This window comes from Mesocricetus auratus, unplaced genomic scaffold, assembly GCF_017639785.1.
Source record: "Mesocricetus auratus isolate SY011 unplaced genomic scaffold, BCM_Maur_2.0 Super-Scaffold_100004, whole genome shotgun sequence".
NCBI classification, from domain to species: Eukaryota; Metazoa; Chordata; class Mammalia; order Rodentia; family Cricetidae; genus Mesocricetus; species Mesocricetus auratus.
The window spans coordinates 21,849,409-21,861,669 of NW_024429189.1; the positions used below are offsets into that span (position 1 = coordinate 21,849,409).

The 12,261-nt window shown below is 43.4% G+C and overlaps 1 protein-coding gene and 1 long non-coding RNA gene across 5 annotated transcripts in view; one reads left to right on the forward strand and one right to left on the reverse strand.

The window, feature by feature from the left end:
- Nucleotides 1-12,261, reverse strand: part of Cacnb4 (calcium voltage-gated channel auxiliary subunit beta 4) — a 247,654-nt gene that overhangs the window by 82,770 nt on the left and 152,623 nt on the right. The gene's annotated exons all lie outside the window — the stretch shown is intronic.
- Nucleotides 1,455-5,446, forward strand: LOC121140348. The gene is made up of 2 exons (XR_005877138.1): nt 1,455-2,104; nt 4,848-5,446. It is a non-coding gene; the product is annotated as an uncharacterized LOC121140348 (long non-coding RNA).

Sequence of the window (12,261 nt, forward strand, 5' to 3'; positions counted from 1 at the left end):
CCGGCAGGGGGTTGGGAGTACCACTGTAGTATTGGGGTGGAGATAAGGGGAGAAAGTGCAAGAGAGATTTAGTTGTTAGAGTAAGCACAAATTACTTCTGCAACCAAAACATTCTAGCGTAGCGTGGGTGGCGCGGACATTTTAAGACAGTAAAATGGGCTACTGAGCAAGGACACACCTCAGAAGAAAGCACCTGTACCGGGACAGCAAATTTGTATCAAATTAGAAGGCCACAGATAATATGTGACCTCATAGTTTGGAAAGATTCCAACCAAGAACAGTTTATAAATGCCACAACACTGAGGGGATTTTGCCTGTGGTGCTGAAGGTTATATGTCTGATAAAATGGGTTGAAAGTATGCTGAAATTTTAGCCCCAGTCCCTCAGAACTGAACATTTGGAAGTGTAGTCTTTAGAGAGATAGTCAGGTTATGTTTAATGTCACACTCACCCTTGGCATTACTCGAGTCCTTTTCTTAAGCCTCTCTCTTCAAACCCAAGCTTACATCTATGTAAATCTTTCCATAATAAATTCCAACTTCGCACCAAAAATGTGGATACCCATGCCATATGCTAGTGATGTTATTAAAAGGAGAAGTTTGGGACTGGGAAATGCCTCAGTATGTAAGTGTGCTTGCTTTGCAAGTGTGAGGACCTGGGTTCAAATCCCCAGCACCTACCCAAGAAGCCAAGCATGACTGTGTTTGGCCATCACCTTAGTTCTGTGTGAGAGAGAAAGCAGCTCCCTAAATCTCATTGGCCAGCCAGCCAAGCCCACAGCAGCAGGCCTTCAGTGTAATCCTGTCTTGAGTCGATAACTCTAATTCCAAGCTTTGACCTCTGGATGTACACATGGGTGCATACACTGGACAATTCAGGGACAGTGAAGTGAAGATAGAGCAGAAGAGAGACATCATACTATCACAAGCCAAGCAAGACCCAAGCCATCCACAGCAGAAAGAAGGAAGGAAGGAAGGAAAGAAGGAAGGAAGGAAGGAGGGAGGGAGGGAGGGAGGGAGGGAAGGAAGCAGGGAATGAAGGAAGGAAGGAAGGAGGAAGAAAGGAAGGAAGGAAGGAAGAAAGAAGAATCCTCCCCCTAGTTAGATTGCTATTTCTGTGATACACATCACTACCAAAAGCAACTTGGGAGAAAGGTTTTTGGCTTACAGGTTTATAGTGCATCCTTAGGGGAAGCTAAGGCAGAAGCTGAAACCGGGACATTGGGGGAACGTTGCTTACTGGCTTGGTTCCCCGGATTTCTTATACAGCCCAGGCCATGTTTAATAGCACCATCCTGAAAGAGCTGGGTCCTCCCACATCAATCATTAATCAAAAAAAGCACCTTACAGACTTGCCTACCAGCCAGTCTGATGGAAACATTTTCTCAACTGAGGTTCCCTCTTCTCAGATAACCCTAGATTGTCGAGCTCACAAAAACAAGACAACAAAACCTTAACCAGCACAGGTCCTTCACTTGAAGGTTTAGGAGGGAGTATGTCCCAGCCAGTAACTTAATTATGGACTCTCAGTCTCCAGCGCATTGAAGCAATAAACTTCTGAGCTCTAAGAATCCCAAGTGGTGGCATCTGATAATAGTAACCTCTCCCATCAAGTATAGCATCCAAGAAAATATAGAAATCTCCGTGTCTGGACCTCAGTCTGATAATCTATTTCCCACAAGTTAGTATGCTATTAACAGGATTGCATTCTCCATTGTCCTGTGGGTACATGCTAGCTCTTCATATGACGGCGAGGCATTCTCACCTGTCTCATTCTCTAATGGTGATTATGTATGTATGTATGTATGTATGTATGCCTGCCACAGTCCTTGAGTGTGGTTTTACTGTTCTTCTCACTTGTCTTTTTATAGATAGGGACATTGCTGCCCCAAAAAACTAAGCTATGTTCAAGAGAACACCCTGTGCAGCTGAACCTCCCATCTGGACCTGCGCACACCAAGTCACCCCACAAAGCCAAACTCCACTTCCTCTACTCGGCTTCCCCTACAGAATGTGGCACCATGGTCACAGAGGGACGGACTCCGAACACTCTCCTTAGCTCATGTAGCACAGCGAAATCAAAGTCGAAATCTTTACATTTTGAGGTTTGTGGACTGCTTTTGTTTTCAAATGTAGAGTCATCATAAAGGCAACCAGACTGAAGAAATCTTTTCATAATGTGGCAAGAGTGTCCAAAGGTGTCTGAGGAGGACAGGACGGCTGGCCCGTATGAATCTGTAAGATGTGGGGATGGGGTAAGGGATCTCTGCCTCTCAGAGAAAAGACTAGCTGCTTTGTGGCCATTGTCACCACCACTATCGTCACCAGGGATGACTGGTGTTTCACACGGGCAAGGTGAAGAAGACCAGTGAAGTGAATGAAGCCACCCGGTAAGATTCTGAGGAGGGGGTTCGAGTAGAGAGAATGGGTGTGCATGTGTCTAAGCTCAGATCCACACTAGTCTAGTCTGTGGAAGAGAAGAGTGAACGAGGTGTGGCAAAGCACTCCACCTCTCAATGGAGCATGCATGGTTCCCAATGCCAGATGCTTAGCAAGCATCTTCATTTGTCTACCCTACTTCACAAAGGCTCAAAGGCAAAAACAACTTAGCAGTAAGGAGCAGCAGCCTTTATTTGTGGGGCTGAGGAGGTGGGATCAGTCAGTCAAGTGTTTGTCACATACACATGACGTCCTCAGTTTGGATCCCAAGTATGTGAAAATCTGGATTTGATGTAATCCAGCTTTGGGCAGACACAAGAGAGAGGATCTTGGACGTGCTGGTCTAGCCAGTCTAGCTAGATAAGTGAGCTCCTGATTCATTAAGAGACCTTGTCTCAAGAAAGAAAAAGGGGAGCAGTTATTACAGCAATTGAAACGGATCACTAAAGATGGTCCCGTAAGTGAATGGAAACCACTTCACTTGGAGGTGATGAGCTAATTCAGAAAAACTCAAGTTATTTTATGTTCATAATATTTTATTTCTAATTGTCAAGCATGATGTTGATAGGGACTTGAAAACTGTGACAAGACTTGAAACAATGGTATTGATTAGGCTGTTAGTCTACATGACAGGACTTACTCTTTCACTCCATGCAAACAGAAAGATTTCCCTTCAAGGAATATGGAATGCTTAGAGAAAGGAGAGATGGATTGCTTTTCCAAAGGCGGTTATTATTCTTTTGCCCAAATTTCCCACAGACTCACACCTACACAAACTCCCAAGGAAGCATAGGTCAAGTTGCAGATAACTCACTGAAAAACTACTAGGCTGGCTCTCCAGAACAAAAGGAAGAAACAAGCATAGCTCTATTAACTTTAATATTTCCAGGACTTGACCAGTTAAGCAAGTTGGTGCATAATAAATTGAAGATGAAAAATAAGTACTCATGAATGTTTCCATGCTGTTTGAATGGAAATATACACAGCTTTTGCTCAGCACCAGAGAGTTCATGTTAATTTTTTAGCAAGCGGAAGATCAAATAGCCCGAGGCTAGTCATTCCTAGCTGAAGAATGCTGGGAGCAGGCAAGCCAGCTGCTTACACAGAGGGCTGTGGCTTTCTGGGAATGGAAGGTCAGATTTGGGCTCCTGAGAACATTCAGGGTTATAGAACATTCTCCTTTTATCCAGTTCGGGGAATTTTAACCAATGACCTTTGACAGATCCGCTAAGACCACCAAAGACGTTTTGTGTGGGAAAACTTCATTTAGATGCTCGTCCCACTACAGAGAGTAAAAGGTTCCGGGTGAAAAGGAACTGCTGGCTACTTCCGGCTCTGTAAACGCGCACTCTGTGCTCTGATGTCCCACAACATGGGATGATTTGACCATTCGTGGATTAACTGCTTCTTTGGGGGATAAAAAGCAGCCATCTGGAGCAGACTGACCCTAGAAAGTGAAAGTCACTTCACCCCTTGCATCCTTGGGCAGATCCCAGGCCTGGACTACCTCTCATTAGGGACAGGATATCTATTAATTACATCATTGGGTATAAATTAGATTGTCTCCATGAAGATATTTTTATTAGATCTAATATGAACCAGAAATTCCACTAAAAAATCCTTCTATTTCCAAGATTACAAGTGCTCATGGGGCTTTCAGGGTATAAATCACCAATGATGCTTCAGGCGGTTTACAGAGGCCATTGCATGAGAGTGCATCTGGTATGGCCATATGTCTTGGTGAACAGAGTCTTCTGTGTAGAGAGGAGAGGAGGCTTCACAGAGAATACACATGCTTATGATAGAAAAGACACAAATTATCCATGCACCCAGTGTCATCAGTAACTAAATTCTACTCTACAATTCTATTTGGAAATGAGCAAAATGATAGCAGCTCAGTGCTTTCTTCTCAGGGATAGTCCAGGTAGCCATATCTGATGGTCTATAAGCCAGGATGGCTCTTATCTCTTCTCCTCCCTGTCCCTCAAACCTCCCCCTGCCAGTGATAGAGCTGGTTTCTACAGGAGTAAGTTACCAGGTTAGAGTTTTATTTCACTTCGCTTTAATCAACCAGAACTTGCTATGAAGATGCCAAGATCTCTGGGAGAGGTTCTACATCAATCTTTCTATAGTCAGAAGAGGTACTGCTTCTTGGCTGTCAGAGTCAGTTAATAGCCTGAGATAAAGGGAAAGAAAAAGAAAGGGAACTGAGATGTCAATGTCCCCCAGAAGAAGAGAAGTCTTTCTCAGTTGGCTTCTTTTTGCCACATGCTTTGCTCATGGAGAATATATACAAGATTATGGACTGCTACCAGCTTACGTATTGGAGACAAAAATAAACTAAAAGTCCCCCAAGAAATGGATGCAATGTTTCTGAGTCTGCACTCTAAGAAATATTTGTTGTTCCAGGAGCCATTTCTTACTGCTTTCTGAGGACATCGAGAACATACGGTGACTTGTGGAGCTGGCAGCAGAACAATGGAAGCCTGTGTCATGATACACACTGGACAGGGGCTAAATGGCTACTTATTTGCTGGTCAGAGAGCCCTCACCTGAGAGTTTCTAGTTCGTTTCAACGCCATCTCTAAAACAAGTGCCAACTCAGTGACTTTCCAGCCTCCATGCTAACATCCACAGGGTCAGTGAGATTACCCCCTCAATTTTCAGAAAGCTCTCAAATTTTAGTCTTTTATTTGTTGCTGTTGCTTTTATTTTTAAATCTTTCCCTGAGACCCTTCTCCATTGGTCCTAAGCCAATATCTTCAATTCCTTTTTTTTTTTAACAAACTAGACTCCTTTTACATATGACATCCACTTAAATATGTGAAGACACCCCTTTTGTCTCCTGAATATCACATGTGCCATAAATGGTAAGTAGTAAACACAGGGTTTTTGATTTATAGAAATTCTAAACACATTCCCAGCAACTATGAGTTAATCAGAATAAAGCCTTGACAGAGGATCTCTCTCAAGTATACTAATGCATTAAATGGTACCTGATCAACCAATTTAACTTGCACAATCTATTATCTAAAAAATCAGGGAGTATTAATGAGAACAATTCTTAACTGCTTGCTTCCTCCTTTCTAGATATACATTTTGTGTATGATTTGTTGAAGGAATATGAACTATAACGTTTTGAAATCTTGAACCCAACTTAACTAATCCATGACTACTTAAGAGTGCCCTTATCCCCCAGGAAGGGACTCACCCTCCCTGGAGAGTGGAGTTGGGATTGGGTAGGGGGTTGGGGAGTGGGGAGATGGGGGGAGGAGGGGAGTGAAAGGGAGCTGGGATTGACATGTGAAGCAAGCTTGTTTCTAATTTAAATTAAAAAAAAACAAGATATATATATTGTATATAAAGAACGCCCTCCTCCCAGAGAATGCTACCTTTGTCCCTTAGGATCTTCCCAAAACACCTTTCTCTATGAGTACAGGTGTGGTTCAGGGAAAGCGTGTAGACCTGGTGCTCTAAAATCCAGCCTTGCTTTACCTTAGGTCAGATTTCTAGGAGTGAAACCTTTCTTACGTCAGAATTTTACTTAGATGTCAAAATGCCAGGAAGAATAAAAGATCAGCACCAGAGAAGCAGTGGTGTGGGGAAGTACATGCCTATAACCCCAGGGCTCAGGGGGCCAAGGCTGGAAGATTGAACACCCAAGGCCAGCCAAGCCTACAGAATAAGTTCTAGTCCAGCTTCAGCTATGTAGTGAGACACTACCTCAAAAAAAATTCATTTGAATTACAAGTGAGGTTAACCAATATTTCTTTCTTCTCTGAATGCTTGCCCCACCCTTGCCCCAGGAACACACAAAGTAAGCACAACCTGGAATTCCTTTGCATATCCTGGAAGTGTGCTTAGCGCAGCCAGAACACACAGCCTTGGTTCTCTGGCTGAGTACACTGTGTGTGTGTGTGGGGGGGGGTGAGGACCAGTGTGGCCTAAAACTGCTACTGTTTTGTGTTGATAGAGGAGATGGATGACTGCCAGGAAGCCTGGATCCTATCAGCTCTTGGCCCCTTATCAGATCTTCTCAGCATTTCTCCACCTGTAAAACAGATAGGACGCTTCCCCTCTGTATCCCAGTTCCCCTGTGGAGAGCAAATAAGTCAATGCCCTGCATCGTACCAAGATGTTCACCTTTTGGCTTTTCCTCTTCGTCTCCTTTACAGCGGGCATGGCACTCAGTAACATCCACACTGCCTTGAGGGGGATTATCACTAGCATAGAGAAAGGGAGCCTACATGCAGATTGATTTTCATTCCAAAATCATTTTAGTTTTACTTTGAAATAGGGCCCGACCTTAGAGGAGGGTTTCAGGGGTCCTCAGACAAGCCCTAAGGACTGTTCTGGATGGACAAGTGGCTGTGAGCCCTGCACAGCCTGAGGCTATGCACCTTCTCTAGCAGGTGAGGAATCTGCACCCGAAGAGGGTACCACACTTTTGAGTCCGCATCCACAGTGCCTGCTCATGGCCATAACAACTCCACCCAAACTGCTCACATCATCACACCTCTCTTCGGGGCCCTAGGACATGTACAGGACCCCTTTCCAACCAACCAAAGATCACACACACACAGAGTTGAGGCGGGGTTGGGGGGTAGCTATCATTAGGTCTGGACAATGCGGAAATTCATCCTGCTATGAAAGTTCCTTTAGAAGAGGGAAAACAAACAAACTATGCAAACACAAGGAATTAAGAAGCGTCAAAGAAAAGGATCTTTCATATTTCCTAAAGTAAAAGGCTTAGCTTTTTCGTAAGAGTGGTTGAAAGCTGATAATTTCATACAGTTTTATTTAAAAAAATTTTCTACTCCTAAATTATACTTTTGTTAATTGTGAGATTGATATAGAAAAAAAATTCTATCTTGATAAAATTTCCCCCAAATAATGGTACCCAGATTACTTTTTCCTTTTATTCATTCTGAGACTCATGAACTAGTACCATCTACATTTAGAGAGGGCCTTTCTAAATCTAGAAACTCCCTTACAGACATGCCCAGAAGTTTGTCTCCAAGACCCTTCTAGATCCCATCAAGTTGACAATTTACTCTCACCAGGAGCAATCTCCTAGAGTCTGGGTCTGGGATATCCTTGAAGGTCCCTATGTTAAAAGTTTGATTGCCAGCTTGATGCTACTACGTCTAACAGAGTGCAATGGGAGGTTTTAGATCATTGTGGGGTTGCCCTAGGGAGAAACTACAGAATGATAGTCTGAATGAACCTCTGTCATGGTATGTTTTCACAGACCCAAATGAATGGGATTATCTAATACAAAATCTCTTGTATAGGGCATTAAGGAAGAACACAGGTGACAGCTATAGGACATTAACTGTAAAGTGGTGATCAAATGCCTTTATCAAATGGTGACAGGACTATAACGGATCTTGGAAGAAGAGCATGTGAATAGATTTTCAACACTGTCACCATCACTACAGCACTCTTCTTGTATGTGGTCAAGATAGACAGAGGACACAGGAAAGGGGCAGCAATGACTCTTGTATCCAAAGAACACTTGGTCTGGCTTTGTTCACTACCTACATCTCAGAGGTACTACATGGAAACCCACTTGTAAGTGCTACTCATCCGGAAAAACAGTTATCTCTAAATAACAGCATGGGACAGTCTACTACTTTCAGAATAAGGCTTCATTCAGTCCACAACTTGGAGTTTCAAAAACTGTGCATACAGGCTATGTTTATAAATCCATTTCAAAGGAAGTGAGTAATTGGACATTAGTCACAACACATTTATGGAGGAAACCAATAGGTTATCACATCAAGTCACTGCTAGTGAAAGCTTGTTTGATTATTTCCTGTGCCCAACTGTGCCATGTAATGTTCAAACAAAACCAAGCATCTTAAGGTGATATGCTAAAGGTGGTATGCTAGTCTCGATGTATTCTAAAGCTTAATGCTTGGAGTCAAGGGAAAGAAGAGGAGTGCTAGTTTCCCAGAGAAGGTAAAGAGTTCTGTGAATAGTATCATTATAAACAAGATGAAAAAAATAAAGGAAGCTGTCAGATGGGAGGAATGAAAACTGGACTCAATGTAGCATGGATGCTGTCCAGCAAGGAATTCATCTTGATTCCAATGTTCATCATTTCTTTTCTTTTTAAAAAATACTTTATTTTTTATTTTATTTGCATTGGTATTTTTCATGTATGTATGTATGTGGGGGGGTGTCAGATCTTAGAGTTGCAGACAGTTGTTAGCTGTCTTGTTGGTACTGGGAATTGAACCCGGGTACTCTGGAAGAGCAGTCAGTGCTCTTAACTGCTGGGTCATCTCTCCAGCTCCTTGTTCTTCATTTCTACTGTAGCTCAGAGAACAGAAAACTATTTTTCCTCAAGACTAGAGTAAGAGATACAAATATGATGTGGGGTGGTTCTGAAATGACTATCAATAAGTCAAATTCCAGGCAGGAAGGTACTACCAAGTACTGTGTCACTAGCTCTGATGTGCCCTCCTCAAATAATGATGAGAAAATTGACTGAAACCTTAAAGAGTATTAATAGCCACCTTTAAGGTGGATTATGACCACTGGGGAGAGCATCTATATAGAATAATGCATATAAAACATACAGAAATTTCTTCTGGCTGAAATGACGGCCACATAAGGACAAGATAGAGTTTAATACAGATAAATGATCGATTTCTGAGAAATAAGGAGAAATAAACTACCCAAATAGTCATGAGAAGTATGACAAAAGTGGCACAAATATTAATTAAAAGGGGTTGCAGTTTTAGTTGACTATAGCATTCCTATTAACCCCACGCTCACTAGACTGGGGTTCAGTTGCTGAGGCCACATGGTAGGAAGATACTACCAACCACAGGCGCTTCAGAGGTAGCCAGAAGGTAAGGTGCTTGGGAGACTCGGGTGGAAAGAACATTAGTGGAGCATTTGGGGAAGCAACATGCAAGGGTGCAAACATTTACAGAGAAGTAGTTTTTAAAGAGCAGAACGAAGAGTCCAGTGGGCAATTGTCATAGATCCAATTTGATCTGTATTTGAGAAAGATGTTTCTGAAAAAAAAATGGGTGAAAATGGAATGTAAGTTGCCTGTCAATGGAAGCATTGAAATTGCTCCTTAGTGGTGGTTTGTGTAGGACATTGGTTGCAAGGTACAGAATTAGACTTTGCAACTGGCATTCTGTAATGCAAAGCGATAAAAAAATCTAGGGGCAATGTCTGGTTGTGAGCCTGACCTTTAATGGTTGAGCCACCTCTTGTCCCAATTCTGAACCTGCTTAGAAAATTATTTATATATGCAAAAAGAGGCAGAAGGTCAAAGGTAGTCCTGATTGTTCAGGTCTAATCTGGTAAATAAAACAGATACTGTATGGAACCAGTATCTATCCCTAGTGCACGAATGGGCTTTGGGAGCCCATTCCCTATGGAGAGATACTCTCTCAGCCTAGATATGGGGAGAGGGAAGTGGCAGCTAGGTCCTGCCCCAAATGATGTGACAGACTTTGCTGATCTCCATGGGAGAGCCCTGATTTAACAGGAGTTCCATCGTTCCAGGAAGAACAAGAGAAACTAGAGGGTTCTGTGTGTACTTGAATGAACATAGAAAAGGGACCACATGAAGACTTTAGTGAGAAGGAACTGACCACAAGAAGGAAAAGAGACAGCCTTGCCGGAAACCAACCCTGCTGGCATTTAAGTCTTGGGCTCCAGACTTGAGAACCACGAGAAGACACGCTTCTATTACTGAAGCCAACCAGTCTGTGGCATTCTGCGTATGGCAGCCTGAGCTGACTATTACACGGGTCACGGCCACGGGTTTGCTTTATTCAGTGCCAGTGTGATCAATCACCTGAGTGTTCTTTCTCGCCTTTACTCAGTGCCGCAGCGGAAGAAAAGTCTACAGAATCACCAACCAAGTGTTTGTAGGTGTCACAACCAGTGTGCCTGTTAAAACAGCTCCTCAACTTCACCATCCACACTAGATGTTCACGGGAAGGAAGGCCACACGGGCGAAGGGAAAGCACTCAGGTTTGGAGACAATTTTATTCCAGGACTAGCTCTCTCAGGGTCTCCTAAGGCAGAAGTAGAACAGTCAGAAATAGTGCTGCTCACTTAGGGAAACCAGAAAGCCATCTCTCCTGCATGGGCATGGCTAGGTGTGCCTATATCTGTTTCCCCATCTACAAGTAGGGATGATGACAGTGCATAATCTACAGGACTGTTGAGAGGGATTGGTGAGTTAATATATTCAAACCTAGAACATCAGTTGGCACAAGCCATCATATAGATGTTGGCTATCACTGCTACTGTTGTCGCAGCAATATTAATATAATTGATATTGCTAACATTATAAATGGCTTCCCAAAGAGGCTTTGGTGACCAACCTTCTTGCTTGCCTGGGACAAGATAGTCCGAGGTGGTGGTCACTCTAGGGTGCCTTAAATTTCTTCTAAAGGTTGTTACTGAATGTCATGGGACAAGAGAAGGTGTTGAGTGTCCTTCAGTGGCATTCCTAGTGTTTTATGGTGGCATAAGATAGCAAAATGCTAAGGGCTGTGTGCCATGTGATGGCTGATGAGTTCTGATGGGCACTCCAGGAGAGGAGTAGCACTTCAGGATGGAGTTCCACATGATGCCAGGAATCTGGAACATTGTGGGCAGGGGTGACAAACAGGGAGCAGAGAAGTAAGGAAGGAAACATCATTCAGACAGGTGCAGTCCCTCCGCCATGGTGTTGTCAGAAAGCAGGCAGATGGCCTGAATAGATACTGAAAGAAGGACGATTGTAACTCTGGAGGACAACAGCAATTCTCAACCCTTTAAAAACAGATCAATGAAATGTGAGTAAAACCAGTGCCCTTTGCTACAACTCCTGGCATGACATGTGCTCACAGCCTGAGCTTTGACTTCACTCCAGCCTCTCAAGGAGAGTCATCAGATAAATATAAATATAAATAACATATAATTATTATTTATATTATTATTATAACAAAATAATAAATAATATAGGCCAATGTGAGTAGAAGAACAGTCCTCAGAAAAAGCAATTCAGTTGAGAAGAAGGGATGAAGTCAAATCTCTAGAAGAGCCCGCCGTGGGTGGTACCATATGCATTCACATAGCTCAACCACAGATCCATCAAGGTAAGACAGCACTTACCTGGGTAAGCAAGTTCCCCTTGTGTGTAACAGGACATGTCTGTGGCTTGCTTTACCTCATAAGCTGCTCTGAAGAGCTGCAGACTGGTGGATGTGGTACTTCCATGCAGAAGGACTCACCTCGGGTACTTAGTCCCTGGAGGATTCTGAATGGGGCTCCAGAAACTAGAAGCTAGCCCACTTTCCCATAGGATTTGACTGTGAAGTAGACTGGGGACCATACTTCCACAACAGTGGTTGCAGGAATTCTGGAACACACATACACTCAATAGCAGGGAACAGGTCCCAGGTGGCCTTGGGACACACACCTGCCAAAGGCACATCTGGAAGTATTTGCTGTAAGCTCATTTGGTCTGAGAAGATGCTCAGGTCCCCAAATGCCATGAGTCTTCTGTCTGGGAAGGAGATCTGTTCGTGGGAGCAGGCGATGCCAGCTCCACTTGCCTGCTCTGAGCCCACTAGCATTTTCTATAGACACCTGCCCATCACAGAACTCAGCAGGGAGGCAGAGCTCAGATTGTCATCACCAGTATGAAAATGTGCATTTGTTGGCCGACTAGTCTCTGGCTTGCAAAAACAACCAGCAGTAGTTCTAAAGAGAAGGAAAGGCAAGCCAAATGCAGAAGCAACATACTAAGGAATCTTTTCTTGACTGAGGTTACAGAAAGTGGGTGAGGGCATGCTGA